Source organism: Arachis hypogaea, chromosome 11, assembly GCF_003086295.3.
Source record: "Arachis hypogaea cultivar Tifrunner chromosome 11, arahy.Tifrunner.gnm2.J5K5, whole genome shotgun sequence".
Taxonomy (NCBI): Eukaryota; Viridiplantae; Streptophyta; class Magnoliopsida; order Fabales; family Fabaceae; genus Arachis; species Arachis hypogaea.
Genome location: NC_092046.1, coordinates 26,111,653 through 26,124,933, shown reverse-complemented (window position 1 = coordinate 26,124,933; position 13,281 = coordinate 26,111,653). Strand labels below are relative to the sequence as shown.

At 37.6% G+C, this 13,281-nt stretch overlaps 2 non-coding genes across 2 annotated transcripts; both read right to left on the bottom strand.

The window, feature by feature from the left end:
* Positions 1–515: 515 nt before the first annotated feature.
* LOC112724633 (small nucleolar RNA R71) lies at positions 516–623 on the bottom strand. The gene has a single exon (XR_003163788.1). It is a non-coding gene; the product is annotated as a small nucleolar RNA R71 (small nucleolar RNA).
* A 12,067-nt stretch (positions 624–12,690) lies between these two features.
* LOC112725385 (small nucleolar RNA R71) lies at positions 12,691–12,797 on the bottom strand. Its single transcript, XR_003164496.1, has one exon. It is a non-coding gene; the product is annotated as a small nucleolar RNA R71 (small nucleolar RNA).
* Between the last annotated feature and the right edge of the window lie 484 nt (positions 12,798–13,281).

Sequence of the window (13,281 nt, the reverse complement as noted above, 5' to 3'; positions counted from 1 at the left end):
AGAACATTCTTGTTGAAGCAGATTTAGAACCTGAAAGGACTCTGAAAAGGAAACTAAGAGAAGCTAAAATACAACAATCCAGAGACAACCTTACAGGAATTTTCGAACAGGAAGAGGACATGGCAGCCGAAAATAATAATAATGCAAGGAGGATGCTTGGTGACTTTACTGCACCTAATTCCAATTTACATGGAAGAAACATCTCCATCCCTACCATTGGAGCAAACAACTTTGAGCTGAAACCTCAATTAGTTTCTCTGATGGAGCAGAACTGCAAGTTTCATGGACTTCCATCTGAAGATCCTTTTCAGTTCTTAACTGAATTCCTGCAGATCTGTGATACTGTTAAGACTAATGGAGTAGATCCTGAAGTCTACAGGCTCATGCTTTTCCCTTTTGCTGTGAGAGACAAAGCTAGAATATGGTTGGACTCTCAACCTAAGGATAGCCTGAACTCTTGGGATAAGCTGGTCAAGGCTTTCGTAGCCAAGTTCTTTCCTCTTCAAACGCTGAGTAAGCTTAGAGTGGATGTTCAAACCTTCAGACAGAAAGAAGGTGAATCCTTCTATGAAGCTTGGGAGAGATACAAGGAACTGACCAAAAAGTGTCCTTCGGATATGCTTTCAGAATGGACCATCCTGGATATATTCTATGATGGTCTATCTGAATTAGCTAAGATGTCATTGGATACTTCTGCAGGTGGATCCATTCACCTAAAGAAAACGCCTGCAGAAGCTCAAGAACTCATTGACATGGTTGCTAATAACCAGTTCATGTACACTTCTGAGAGGAATCCTGTGGGTAATGGGACGCCTCAGAAGAAGGGAGTTCTTGAAATTGATACTCTGAATGCCATATTGGCTCAGAATAAAATATTGACTCAGCAAGTCAATATGATTTCTCAGAGTCTGAATGGAATGCAAGCTGCATCCAACAGTACTCAAGAGGCATCTTCTGAAGAAGAAGCTTATGATCCTGAGAATCCTGCAATTGCAGAGGTGAACTACATGGGTGAACCATATGGAAACACCTATAACCCCTCATGGAGAAATCATCCAAATCTCTCATGGAAGGATCAACAAAAGCCTCAACAAGGCTTTAATAATGGTGGAAGAAATAGGTTTAGCAATAGCAAGCCTTTTCCATCATCCACTCAGCAATAGACAGAAAACTCTGAACAAAATACCTATAATTTAGCAAACTTAGTCTCTGATCTATCTAAGGCCACTCTAAGTTTCATGAATGAAACAAGGTCCTCCATTAGAAATTTGGAGGCACAAGTGGGCCAGCTGAGTAAGAAGATCACTGAAATCCATCCTAGTGCTCTCCCAAGCAATACAGAAGAAAATCCAAAAGGAGAGTGCAAGGCCATTGATATAACCATCATGGCCAAATCCAAAAAGGAAAGGGAAGACGTGAATCCCAAGGAGGAAGACCTCCTGGGACGTCCAGTGATCAATAAGGAGTTTCCCTCTGAGGAACCAAAGGAATCTGAGACTCATCTAGAGACCATAGAGATTCCATTAAACCTCCTTATGCCATTCATGAGCTCTGATGAGTATTCCTCTTCTGAAGAGAATGAAGATGTTACTGAAGAGCAAGTTGCCAAGTTTCTTGGTGCAATCATGGAGCTGAATGCCAATTTATTTGGTAATGAGACTTGGGGAGATGAACCTCCCCTATTCACCAATGAACTAAATGCATTGGATCAACTGAGATTCCCTCAGAAGAAACAGGATCCTGGAAAGTTCCTAATACCTTGTACCATAGGCACCATGACCTTTGAGAAGGCTCTATGTTACCTTGGGTCAGGAATAAACCTCATGCCACTCTCTGTAATGGAGAAACTGAGAATCTTTGAGGTACAAGCTGCTAAAATCTCATTAGAGATGGCAGATAATTCCAGAAAATAGGCTTATGGACAAGTAGAGGACATATTAGTAAAGGTTGAAGGCCTTTACATCCCTGCTGATTTCATAATCCTAGATACTGGGAAGGATGAGGATGAATCCATCATCCTTGGAAGACCCTTCCTAGCCACAGCAAGAGCTGTGATTGATGTTAACAGAGGTGAACCAGTCCTTCAATTGAATGAGGACTCCCTTGAGTTTAAAACTCAAGGACATCCTTCTGTAAACATGGAAAAGAGGCACATTAAGCTTCTCTCAAAACAGAGTCAACCAGAGCCCCCACAGTCAAACTCTAAGTTTAGTGTTGGGATGCCACAACCAAACTCTAAGTTTGGTGTTGAACTCCCATATCCAAACTCTAAGTTTGGTGTTGGGGAGTCTCAACAATACTTTGAACATTTGTGAGGCTCCATGAGAGCCCACTGTCAAGCTATTGACATTAAAGAAGCACTTGTTGGGAGGTAACCCAATTTTTATTTATCTAATTTTATTTTTATATTTTTTGTTCTTTCATGTTTTATTAGGTTCATGATCATGTGGAGTCACAAAATAAATTGAAAAATCAAAAATAGAATAAAAAATAGCAGAAGAAAAATCACACCCTGGAGGAAGGACTTACTGGCGTTTAAACGCCAGTAAGGAGCATCTGGCTGGCGTTCAACGCCAGAACAGAGCATAGATCTGGCGTTGAACGCCAGAAACAAGCATAGAACTGGCGTTCAACGCCAGAAACATGATGCAGATGGGCGCTGAACACCCAGAACAAGCATCAATTCGGCGTTTAAACGCCAGAATTGTATGCAAAGGCATTTTACATGCCTAATTGGTGCAGGGATGCAATTCCTTGACACCTTAGGATCTGTGGACTCCACAGGATCATCTCGGCATCTGTGGACCCCACAGGATCCCCACCTACCTCCACTCATACTCTTCCCTCTTCTCAATGTTCATCCTCTCTTCCCAATAAACACCCTTCCCCAAAACCCTTCACCAATCACCTCAAGCTCTCTTGCCTATTACCTATTCACCACTCACATCCACCCACTCTTCCCCATAAACCTACTTCATACACCCCACCTACCTTCAAAATTCAAAATCACTTTCCCACCCAAACCCACCCATATAGCTGAATACACACATCCCTCCATCTCCTTCATATCTTCTTCTTCTTCTACTATTCTTTCTTTTTTTGCTCGAGGGCGAGCAACATTCTAAGTTTGGTGTGGTAAAAGCATAGTTTTTTTTTGTTTTTCCATAACCATTGATGGCACCTAAGGCCAGAGAAACCTCTAGAAAGAGGAAAGGGAAGACAAAAGCTTCCACCTCCGAGTCATAGGAGATGGAGAGATTCATCTCAAGGGTCTATACCTCAGTGGTAGAACATTTGACTGTAAATCAAGAGATCCCTGAGATACCTCAGGGGATACATTTTCCTCCACATAATTATTGGGAGCAACTAAGGGTGGAACATCAAGAGCACTCCATCATCCTTCATGAAATTAGAGAAGATCAAAGAGCAATGAGGGAGGAGCAACAAAGACAAGAAAGAGACATAGAAGAGCTCAAGGACATCATTGGTTCCTCAAGGAGAAAATGCCACCATCACTAAGGTGGACTCATTCCTTGTTCTTAAATTTTTTGTTTTTCATTTTTATGTCAAATGTTTATCTATATTTGTGTCTTATTACATGATCATTAGTGTCTAAGTGTCTATGCCTTAAAGTAGTGAATATGAATCCATCACCTCTCTTAAATGAAAAATGTTTTAAAAACAAAAGAACAAGAAGTACATGGTTTCGAATTCATCCTCGAAACTAGTTTAATTATTTTTGATGTGGTGACAATACTTTTTGTTTTCTGAATGAATGCTTGAACAGTGCATATGTCTTTTGAATTTGATGTTTAAGAATGTTAAATATGTTGGCTCTTGAAAGAATGATGACAAGGAGACATGTTATTTGATAATCTGAAAAATTATAAAAATAATTCTTGAAGCAAGAAAAAGCAGTGAATACAAAGCTTGCAGAAAAAAATAGCGAAAAAAAGAGAGAAAAAGAACAAGCAAGCAGAAAAAGCTAAAAGCTCTTAAAACCAAGAGGCAAGAGCAAAAAGCCAGTAACCCTTAAAACCAAAAGGCAAGGGTAATAAAAAGGATCCCAAGGCTTTGAGCATCAGTGGATAGGAGGGCCTAAAGGAATAAAATCCTGGCCTAAGCGGCTAAACCAAGCTGTCCCTAACCATGTGCTTGTGGCGTGAAGGTGTCAAGTGAAAACTTGAGACTGAGCGGTTAAAGTCAAGGTCCAAAGCAAAAGAAGAGTGTGCTTAAGAACCCTGGACACCTCTAATTGGGGACTTTAGTAAAGCTGAGTTACAATCTGAAAAGGTTCACCCAGTTATGTGTCTGTGGCATTTATGTATCCGGTGGTAATACTGGAAAACAAAGTGCTTAGGGCCACGGCCAAGACTCATAAAGTAGCTGTGTTCAAGAATTAACATACTGAACTAGGAGAATCAATAACACTATCTGAATTCTAAGTTCCTATAGATGCCAATCATTCTGAACTTCAATGGATAAAGCGAGATGCCAAAACTATTCAAGAGACAAAAAGCTACAAGTCCCGCTCATCTGATTGGAGCTATGTTTTATTGATATTTTGGAATTTATAGTATATTCTCTTCTTTTTATCCTATTTGATTTTCAGTTACTTGGGGACAAGCAACAATTTAAGTTTGGTGTTGTGATGAGCGGATAATTTATACGCTTTTTGGCATTGTTTTTAGTATGTTTTTCAGTATGATTTAGTTAGTTTTTAGTATATTTTTATTAGTTTTTAATTAAAAATCACATTTATGGACTTTACTATGAGTTTGTGTGTTTTTCTGTGATTTCAGGTATTTTCTGCCTGAAATTGAGGGACCTGAGCTAAAATTAGATTCAGAGGTTGAAGAAGGACTGCAGATGCTGTTGGATTCTGACCTCCCTGCACTCAAAGTGGATTTTCTGGAGCTACAGAACTCCAAATGGCGCCCTTTTAATTGCTTTGGAAAGTACACATCCAGGGCTTTCCAAAAATATATAATAGTCCATACTTTGAATAAGGATTGATGACGTACACTGGCGTTCAACGCCAGTTCCATGCTGCAGTGTGGCGTCCAGCGCCAGAAACAAGTTGCAAAGTGGAGTTCAACGCCAGAAACACGTTACAAACTGGCGCTCAACTCCAAGAATGACCTCTCCACGTGTAAATTTCAAGCTCAGCCCAAGCACACACCAAGTGGGCCCCAGAAGTGGATTTCTACATCATTTACTCAATTCTGTAAACCCTAGTAACTAGTTTAGTATAAATAGGACTTTTTACTATTGTATTTACATCTGATAATATTAGGATTTTTAGTTCAACTTTGGATATATGATCACGTTTGGGGGCTGGCCATTCGGCCATGCCTGGACCTTCATTACTTATGTATTTTCAACGGTAGAGTTTCTGCACTCCATAGATTAAGGTGTGGAGCTCTGCTGTTCCTCATGATTTAATGCAAAGTACTACTGTTTTTCTATTCAATTCAACTTATTCCGCTTCTAAGATATCCATTCACTCCCAAGAACATGATGAATGTGATGATTATGTGACGCTCATCATCATTCTCACTTATGAACGCGTGCCTGACAAACACATCCGTTCTACATGCAAACAAGCTAGAATAAATATCTCTTGGATATCTAATACAGGGGACCGAGTCCGAGTTATTAGTGTCTTCGTGGTATAAGTTAGAACCCATGGATGGCCATTCCTGAGATCCGAAAAGTATAAACCTTGTCTGTGGTATTCCGAGTAGGATCTGGGAAGGGATGGCTGTGACGAACTTCAAATTCGTGAGTGCTGAGCGTAGTGACAGACGCAAAAGGAGGGTGAACCCTATTCCAGTATGATCGAGAACCTCCAGATGATTAGCCGTGCCGTGACAGAGCATTTGGACCTTTTTCAGAGAGAGGATTGGATGTAGCCATTGACAACGGTGATGCCCTTACAGAAAGCTTGCCATGAAAAGGAGTAGGAATGATTGGATGAAGCTAAGACAGCAAGAAAGCAGAGGTTCAGAGGAACGAGAGCATCTCTATACACTTATCTGAAATTCTCACCAATGAATTACATAAGTATTTCTATCTTTATTTTCTGTTTATTTATTATTATTATTATTCGAAAACTCCATAACCATTTGATATCCGCCTGACTGAGATTAACAAGATAACCATAGCTTGCTTCATACCAACAATCTCCGTGGGATCGACCCTTACTCACGTAAGGTTTTATTACTTGGACGACCCAGTGCACTTGCTGGTTAGTTGTGCGAAGTTGTGAAGTTATATTTGGACCATGGTATTGTGCACCAGTTATTGGCGCCATTGCCAGGGAGAGAACGAACAACAAATTTTACAACCTCAGAGTAACAATTTCGCATACCACTAAGATAGTAGAATAAGAAAATATAAAAACAATTAAACTACAATAATATTAGAAACAAAAACTAGAGAAAATTTGATAATAAATTAACTAAATCTACTTTAATTCTAGAAAGAAGGAAGACCTTCTCTCTATAGAAACTTAAGAACATCATACTAAAACTAACCCTAAATTCTCCTCTCTTTCCTCCTTCATATTTTTTCTTTAAATACTCAAAAAAATATGAAGTTTGGGGCCTTTTGGAGGCTCAAAATGTGAGGCATGTGCTTTATTAATGATGGTGTGTATGGCTCGTATTCACTATCCACCATAGACATATGTATATCATTTTGAAGCTCTAGATGTTAGCTTTCTAATGCCTCTAGAACCGCCTTATTCGAACTTCTATATCTCAAGTTATGAAAAAATTAGTACAAAGAGATCAGGAATAATAGTATCCGGAATATTCTTGGCTCTAATATTTGGTTATGAATTACACCTAGAATCGTTAAAAATTGGAGAAAGTATTCATCATAAAGGTTGTATAGATTGAGTTCTTCTTTCCGATAACTCTAAGTTTGCTTCAATCTGATCACTATAGCTCTTTATGATGCTTTTTCTTAAATAATACCCTGTATTTCGACACAAAAACTCGAACAAAATTTGTCACGAGTACCAGTTGGATATCAAACCAATTATATTCAAATCAAAGGAAAAATTCATTCAAATTATCAAGATTAGAAGAGAGAATTCAAAACTAATTGAAATTACATGAAAAGTGATTTTTTTTATTAAAACCGAATTGAATATATGCATTTTCTAGTCATTAAACCGAGTTCTATCAACTTCCAATACAATTAGACGCCCAAGCCAATGTCTCGTTGGCCTTATTCGTGGCTCAGCGACACTTGAATTCATCATCATTCTCCCAATATTTGTAGAGGCCTTTGTTAATGTCCGGTTGGAGCCACTGAGTAAGGCAGTTTCACCTCTCATGTACATCCTCAAGCATGTGCTGAAGTCGCCTAACCATGCAGTAGTGGAATATCTTCTTAATCATGCCATCATGAGTCTTCTCCAATGTGAATTCCTCCTCCATAAATAAATAATTGGAATGAGTTAATTGAAATTAAATACATAAACGAAACAAAAGATAGAAAATAAGAAGTTTAAATAAATAGACATTTTATCACCCACTTATCAAACCGTCGCTCTCTGGTCTTAGAGGAAATCTTCTTGTACAATAGCTTCATGATATTAGTACACTCTTGTGTACAAGCATTATTATCCTGTGCAAACCTATCACAGGAGAACTTAATATTAGTATACACAATAATTATTTAACAATTTCAATATAAAATTTAATTAAAATCAATTAAAATGGTGCTTACACAATCAATCTGTTAGGCCAAATTCCTAAACATTGAGTACTGTCAGAGTTACTGGCAGAATAACAAAAATAATCCGCTGTAATTTACCGGCAAATTTACCGTCGAACACAATCCGACGGTATAACCCTCGTTGGTAACCAGTTATCATCAGACTTTCTAATCAGCTAGTAATTACTGTCAAATTCTGCGGTGAAAATTCTTTGCCTGAAAACTATTTGATTATTGGAAAAAATTTTCCGCCGGTAGTGTTGCTGTGACACTATTTTGTTTCCTGCCTAATTACCATCATGTTTTTTTCCGAGAAATCTAATGGAAACTACAATTTATTTTTATTTTTTTAAATATAATTAGTAGTCAAATTCCAGTTTTTTTTTGTTTAAAATTAATTTGTTTACCTAATTAATAGTTGATGAGCGGATAATTTATACCATTTTTGACATTTTTTTTACATAGTTTTTAGTTTGATTTTTTTACTTTTTATTATATTTTTATTAGTTTTTATGCAAAAATCACATTTCTGGACTTTACTATGAGTTTATGTGTTTTTCTATGATTTCAGGTATTTTCTGGCTGAAATTGAGGGACCTGAGCAAAAATCTAATTCAGAGACATTAGACTTTTACCATCTTATGCTATTGTACACGTTTGGAGGCTGGCTTCACGGTCATACCTAGACTTTTTTCACTTATGTATTTTCAACGGTGGAGTTTCTACACCCCATAGATTAAGGTGTAGAGCTCTGCTGTTCTTCATGAATTAATGCAATTACTACTATTTTCTATTCAATTCATGCCTACTTCTTCTCCAAGATATACTCTCGTACTTAATTCAGTTAAGTCAGAATGAAGGGGTGACCCGTGACAATCACCCAATCTTTGTTACTCGCTTAGCCAAGATCGCGTGCCTGACAACCACAAAGCGGTCTACATGATGTTCAACATAGTCATTGGACGACAGCTGGAGTATATTCTCTTTGATGTCTAATACACGGACCAAGTCCGTGAGATTAGTATCTTCGTGGTATAGGCTAGAATTATTGGCAGCCATTCCTGGGATCCGGAAAGTCTAAACCTTGTCTGTGGTATTCCGAGTAGGATCCGGGAAGGAATGACTATGACGAGCTTCAAACCTGTGAATGTTGGGCGCAAGTGACAGCGTGCAAAAGGATCAATGGATCCTATTCCGACGCTAGTGGGAACCGACAGATGATTAGCCATGCAATAGCTGTATCTGGTATTTTTCATCCAAGACGAGAAATCCGACAGTTGATTAGCCGTGCAAAAACCGTAGAGGACCATTTTCACTGAGAGGATCTTACAGCTTGCCAGGGAAGGAAGTAACGCTTGGTTGGAAGAAGGCAATAGGAAAGCAGAAGGTCAGAAGCAACAAAGCATCTCTAGACGCTTATCTGAAATTCCCAACAATGAATTACATAAGTAACTTTATCTTTTTTTCTATTTAATTTATATTTCAATTATCAAACCTCAAAACCATTTGAATCTACCTGACTGAGATTTACAAGATGACCATAGCTTGCTTCAAGCCGACAATCTCCGTGGGATCGACCCATACTCACGTAAGGTTTATTACTTGGACGACCCAGTGTACTTGCTGGTTAGTTGCGCGGAGTTGTGAGAAAAGTGTGAGATAACGATTTCGGGTACCAAGTTTTTGGCGCCGTTGCCGGGGATTGTTCGAGTTTGGACAACTGACGGTTCATCTTGTTGCTTAGATTAGGTAATTTTATTTTATGTTTTAGCTTTTTAATTTTAATTTCAAAAAAAAAATTTTAAAAAATATATAATTTTTCATTAGAATTTTTAAGAATGAATTCTAGAGTTTCATGAGATATGTTGAAGCCTGGCTGGCTGTTAAGCCATGTCTAATCTTTTGGACTGAGGCTTCCACTTATCATTGCAGGAGCTTTTTTTGATTCCCATCAAATTGGCTGTTGTATGTAATGCTCTGCTAAAGCTTGGCTGGCCATTAGGCCATGTCTAATATTTTGGACCGAAGCTTTCTGGTATGCGAAATTGTTACTCAGGTTGTAAAATTTGTTGTTCGTTCTCTCCCTGGCAATGGCGCCAACAAACTGGTGCACAATACCATGGTCCAAACATAACTTCACAACTTCGCACAACTAACCAGCAAGTGCACTAGGTCGTCCAAGTAATAAAACCTTACGTGAGTAAGGGTCGATCCCACGGAGATTGTTGGTATGAAGCAAGCTATGGTCATCTTGTAAATCTTAGTCAGGCAGATATCAAATGGTTATAGTATTTTCGAATAATAATAATAAATAAACATAAAATAAAGATAAAAATACTTATGTAAATCATTGGTGAGAATTTCAGATAAGCGTATAGAGATGCTTTCGTTCCTCTGACTCTCTGCTTTCCCGCTATCTTCATCCAATCAGTCTTACCCCTTTCCATGGCAAGCTTTCCGTAAGGGCATCACCGTTGTCAATGGCTACATCCCATCCTCTCTTGTGAAAATGGTCCAAATGCTCTGTCACGGCATGGCTAATCATCTGGAGGTTCTCGATCATACTGGAATAGGATTCACCCTCCTTTTGCGTCTGTCACTACGCCCAGCACTCGCGAGTTTAAAGTTCGTCACAGCCATCCCTTCCCAGATCCTACTCGGAATACCACAGACAAGGTTTAGACTTTCCAGATCTCAGGAATGGCCATCCATGGTTTCTAACTTATACCACGAAGATTCTGATTAAGGAATCCAAGAGATACTCATTCAATCTAAGGTAGAACGGAAGTGGTTGTCAGGCACGTGTTCATAGGGAATGATGATGACTGTCACGATCATCACATTCATGTTGAAGTGCGAATGGATATCTTAGAAGCAGAATAAATTGAATTGAATAGAAAAATAGTAGTACTTTGTATTAATTCATGAGAAACAGTAGAGCTCCACACCTTAATCTATGGAGTGCAGAAACTCTACCGTTGAAAAATACATAAGTAATGAAGGTTCAGGCATGGCCGAATGGCCAGCCCCCAAACGTGATCAATAGATCAAAAGATAATCCAAAGATCCTAAGATGTCTAATACAATAGTAAAAAGTCCTATTTATACTAAACTAGTTACTAGGGTTTACAGAAGTAAGTAATTGATGCATAAATCCACTTCCAGGGCCCACTTGGTGTGTGCTTGGGCTGAGCTTGAAGTTTACACGTGGAGAGGTCATTCTTGGAGTTGAACGCCAGTTTGTAACGTGTTTCTGGCGTTCAAATCTGGTTCGTGACGTGTTTCTGGCGTTTAACTCCAGACTGCAGCGTAGAACTGACGTTCAACACCCTTTTGCATCGTCTAAACTCGGCCAAAGTATGGACTATTATATATTGCTGAAAAGTCCAGGATGTCTACTTTCCAACGCAATTGGAAGCGCACCATTTTGAGTTCTGTAGCTCCAGAAAATCCACTTTGAGTGCAGGGAGGTCAGAATCCAACAGCATCAGCAGTCCTTCTTCAACCTCTGAATCTGATTTTTGCTCAAGTCCCTCAATTTCAGCCACAAAATACCTGAAATCACAGAAAAATACACAAACTCATAGTAAAGTCCATAAATGTAAATTTAACATAAAAACTAATAAAAACATCCCTAAAAGTAACTAGATCCTACTAAAAACATACTAAAAACAATGCCAAAAAGCGTATAAATTATCTGCTCATCACTTTCACATAAAGCTTGGTTGGCTATTTAGACATGTCTAGATTTTTGGACCGAAGCTTTAGACTAACATTGCATGATTCCTGGAATTCTTATTAAAAATTTTGAATTTCTTTATTTTCCTTTTCTAAAATAATTTTCGAAAAATACAAAAAAATTAATAAAACCATAAAAACAAAAAATTTTGTGGTTCTTGTTTGAGTCTTTGTGTCAAATTTTAAGTTTGATGTCAATTGCATGTTTTTCTTTTTCATAAATTTTCGAAAATTCATGCATGTGTTCTTTCATGATCTTCAAGTTATTCTTGATGATTTTCTTTTTTTGATCTTTAATTTTTCTTGTTTTGTGTCTTTTTTTATTTTTCATATGCATTTTCGAATTATTAGTGTCTAAAGTCCAAAAATTTTTAAGTTTGGTGTCTTGCTTGTCTTTCTTTTCTTAAAAATTTTCAAAAATATGTTCTTGATGTTCATCATGATCTTCAAAGTGTTCTTGATGTTCATCTTGACATTCAAAGTGTTCTTGTATGCATTAGTTGTTTTGATTTTGATTTTTATGTCTTGTGTCATTTTGTTGTTTTTCTCTCTCCTCATTAAAAATTTAAAAATAAAAAAATATCTTTCCCTTATTTTACTCATAATTTTCGAAATTTTGAATTGATTTGGTCAAAAAATTTTGAAATTTAGTTGTTTCTTGTTAGTCAAGTCAAAATTTCAATTTAAAAACTTTATCTTTTCAAATCTTTTTCAAAAATCAAATCTTTTTCAATTTTCTTTCATGTTTTTTGAAAATTATAAAAATTGATTTTCAAAATTTTTTTCTTACTTTTTATTTCATATTTTCGAAATTATCACTAACAATTAATGTTTAGATTCAAAAAATTTTTAAGTTGTTACTTGCCTATTAAGAAAGGACCAATCTTTAAATTCTAGAATCATATCTTTTAATTTCTTGCAATTGGAGCAAACAACTTTGAGCTTAAGCCTCAATTAGTTTCTCTAATGCAGCAGAATTGCAAGTTTCATGGACTTCTATTGGAAGATTCTCATCAGTTTTTAACTAAATTCTTGCAAATCTGGGACACTGTTAAGACCAATGGGGTTAATCCCGAGGTCTACAGGCTTATGCTTTTCCCCTTTGTTGTAAGAGACAGAGCTAGGACATGGTTGGACTCACAACCTAAAGAAAGTCTGAACTCTTGGGAAAAGTTGGTCAATGCCTTCTTGGCCAAATTCTTTCCACCTCAAAAGTTGAGCAACCTTAGAGTGGAAGTCCAAACCTTCAGATAGAAGGAAGGTGAATCCCTCTATGAAGCTTGGGAAAGATACAAGCAATAGATTAGAAGATGTCCTTCTGACATGCTTTCAAAATGGAGCATCCTATGTATATTCTATAATGGTCTGTCTGAATTGTCCAAGATGTCATTGGACCACTCTGCTGGTGGATCTCTTCATCTGAAGAAGAAGCCTACAGAAGCCCAGGAACTCATTGAAATAGTTACAAATAACCAATTCATGTACACTTCTGAAAGAAATCCTGTGAATAATGGGACAACTCAGAAGAAAGGAGTTCTTAAGATTGATACTCTGAATGCAATATTGGCTCAGAATAAAATATTAACTCAGCAAGTCAATATGATTTCTCACAGTCTGACTGGAATGCAAGCTGCATCCGGCAGTACTAAAGAAGCTTCCTCTGAAGAAGAAGCTTATGACCCTGAGAATCCTGCAATGGAAGAAGTGAATTACATGGGAGAGTCCTATGGAAACACCTATAATCCTTCATGGAAAAATTAAAGCAAAATGAAAAACAGCATGAAAAATAGCACACCCTGGAGGACAGGCTTA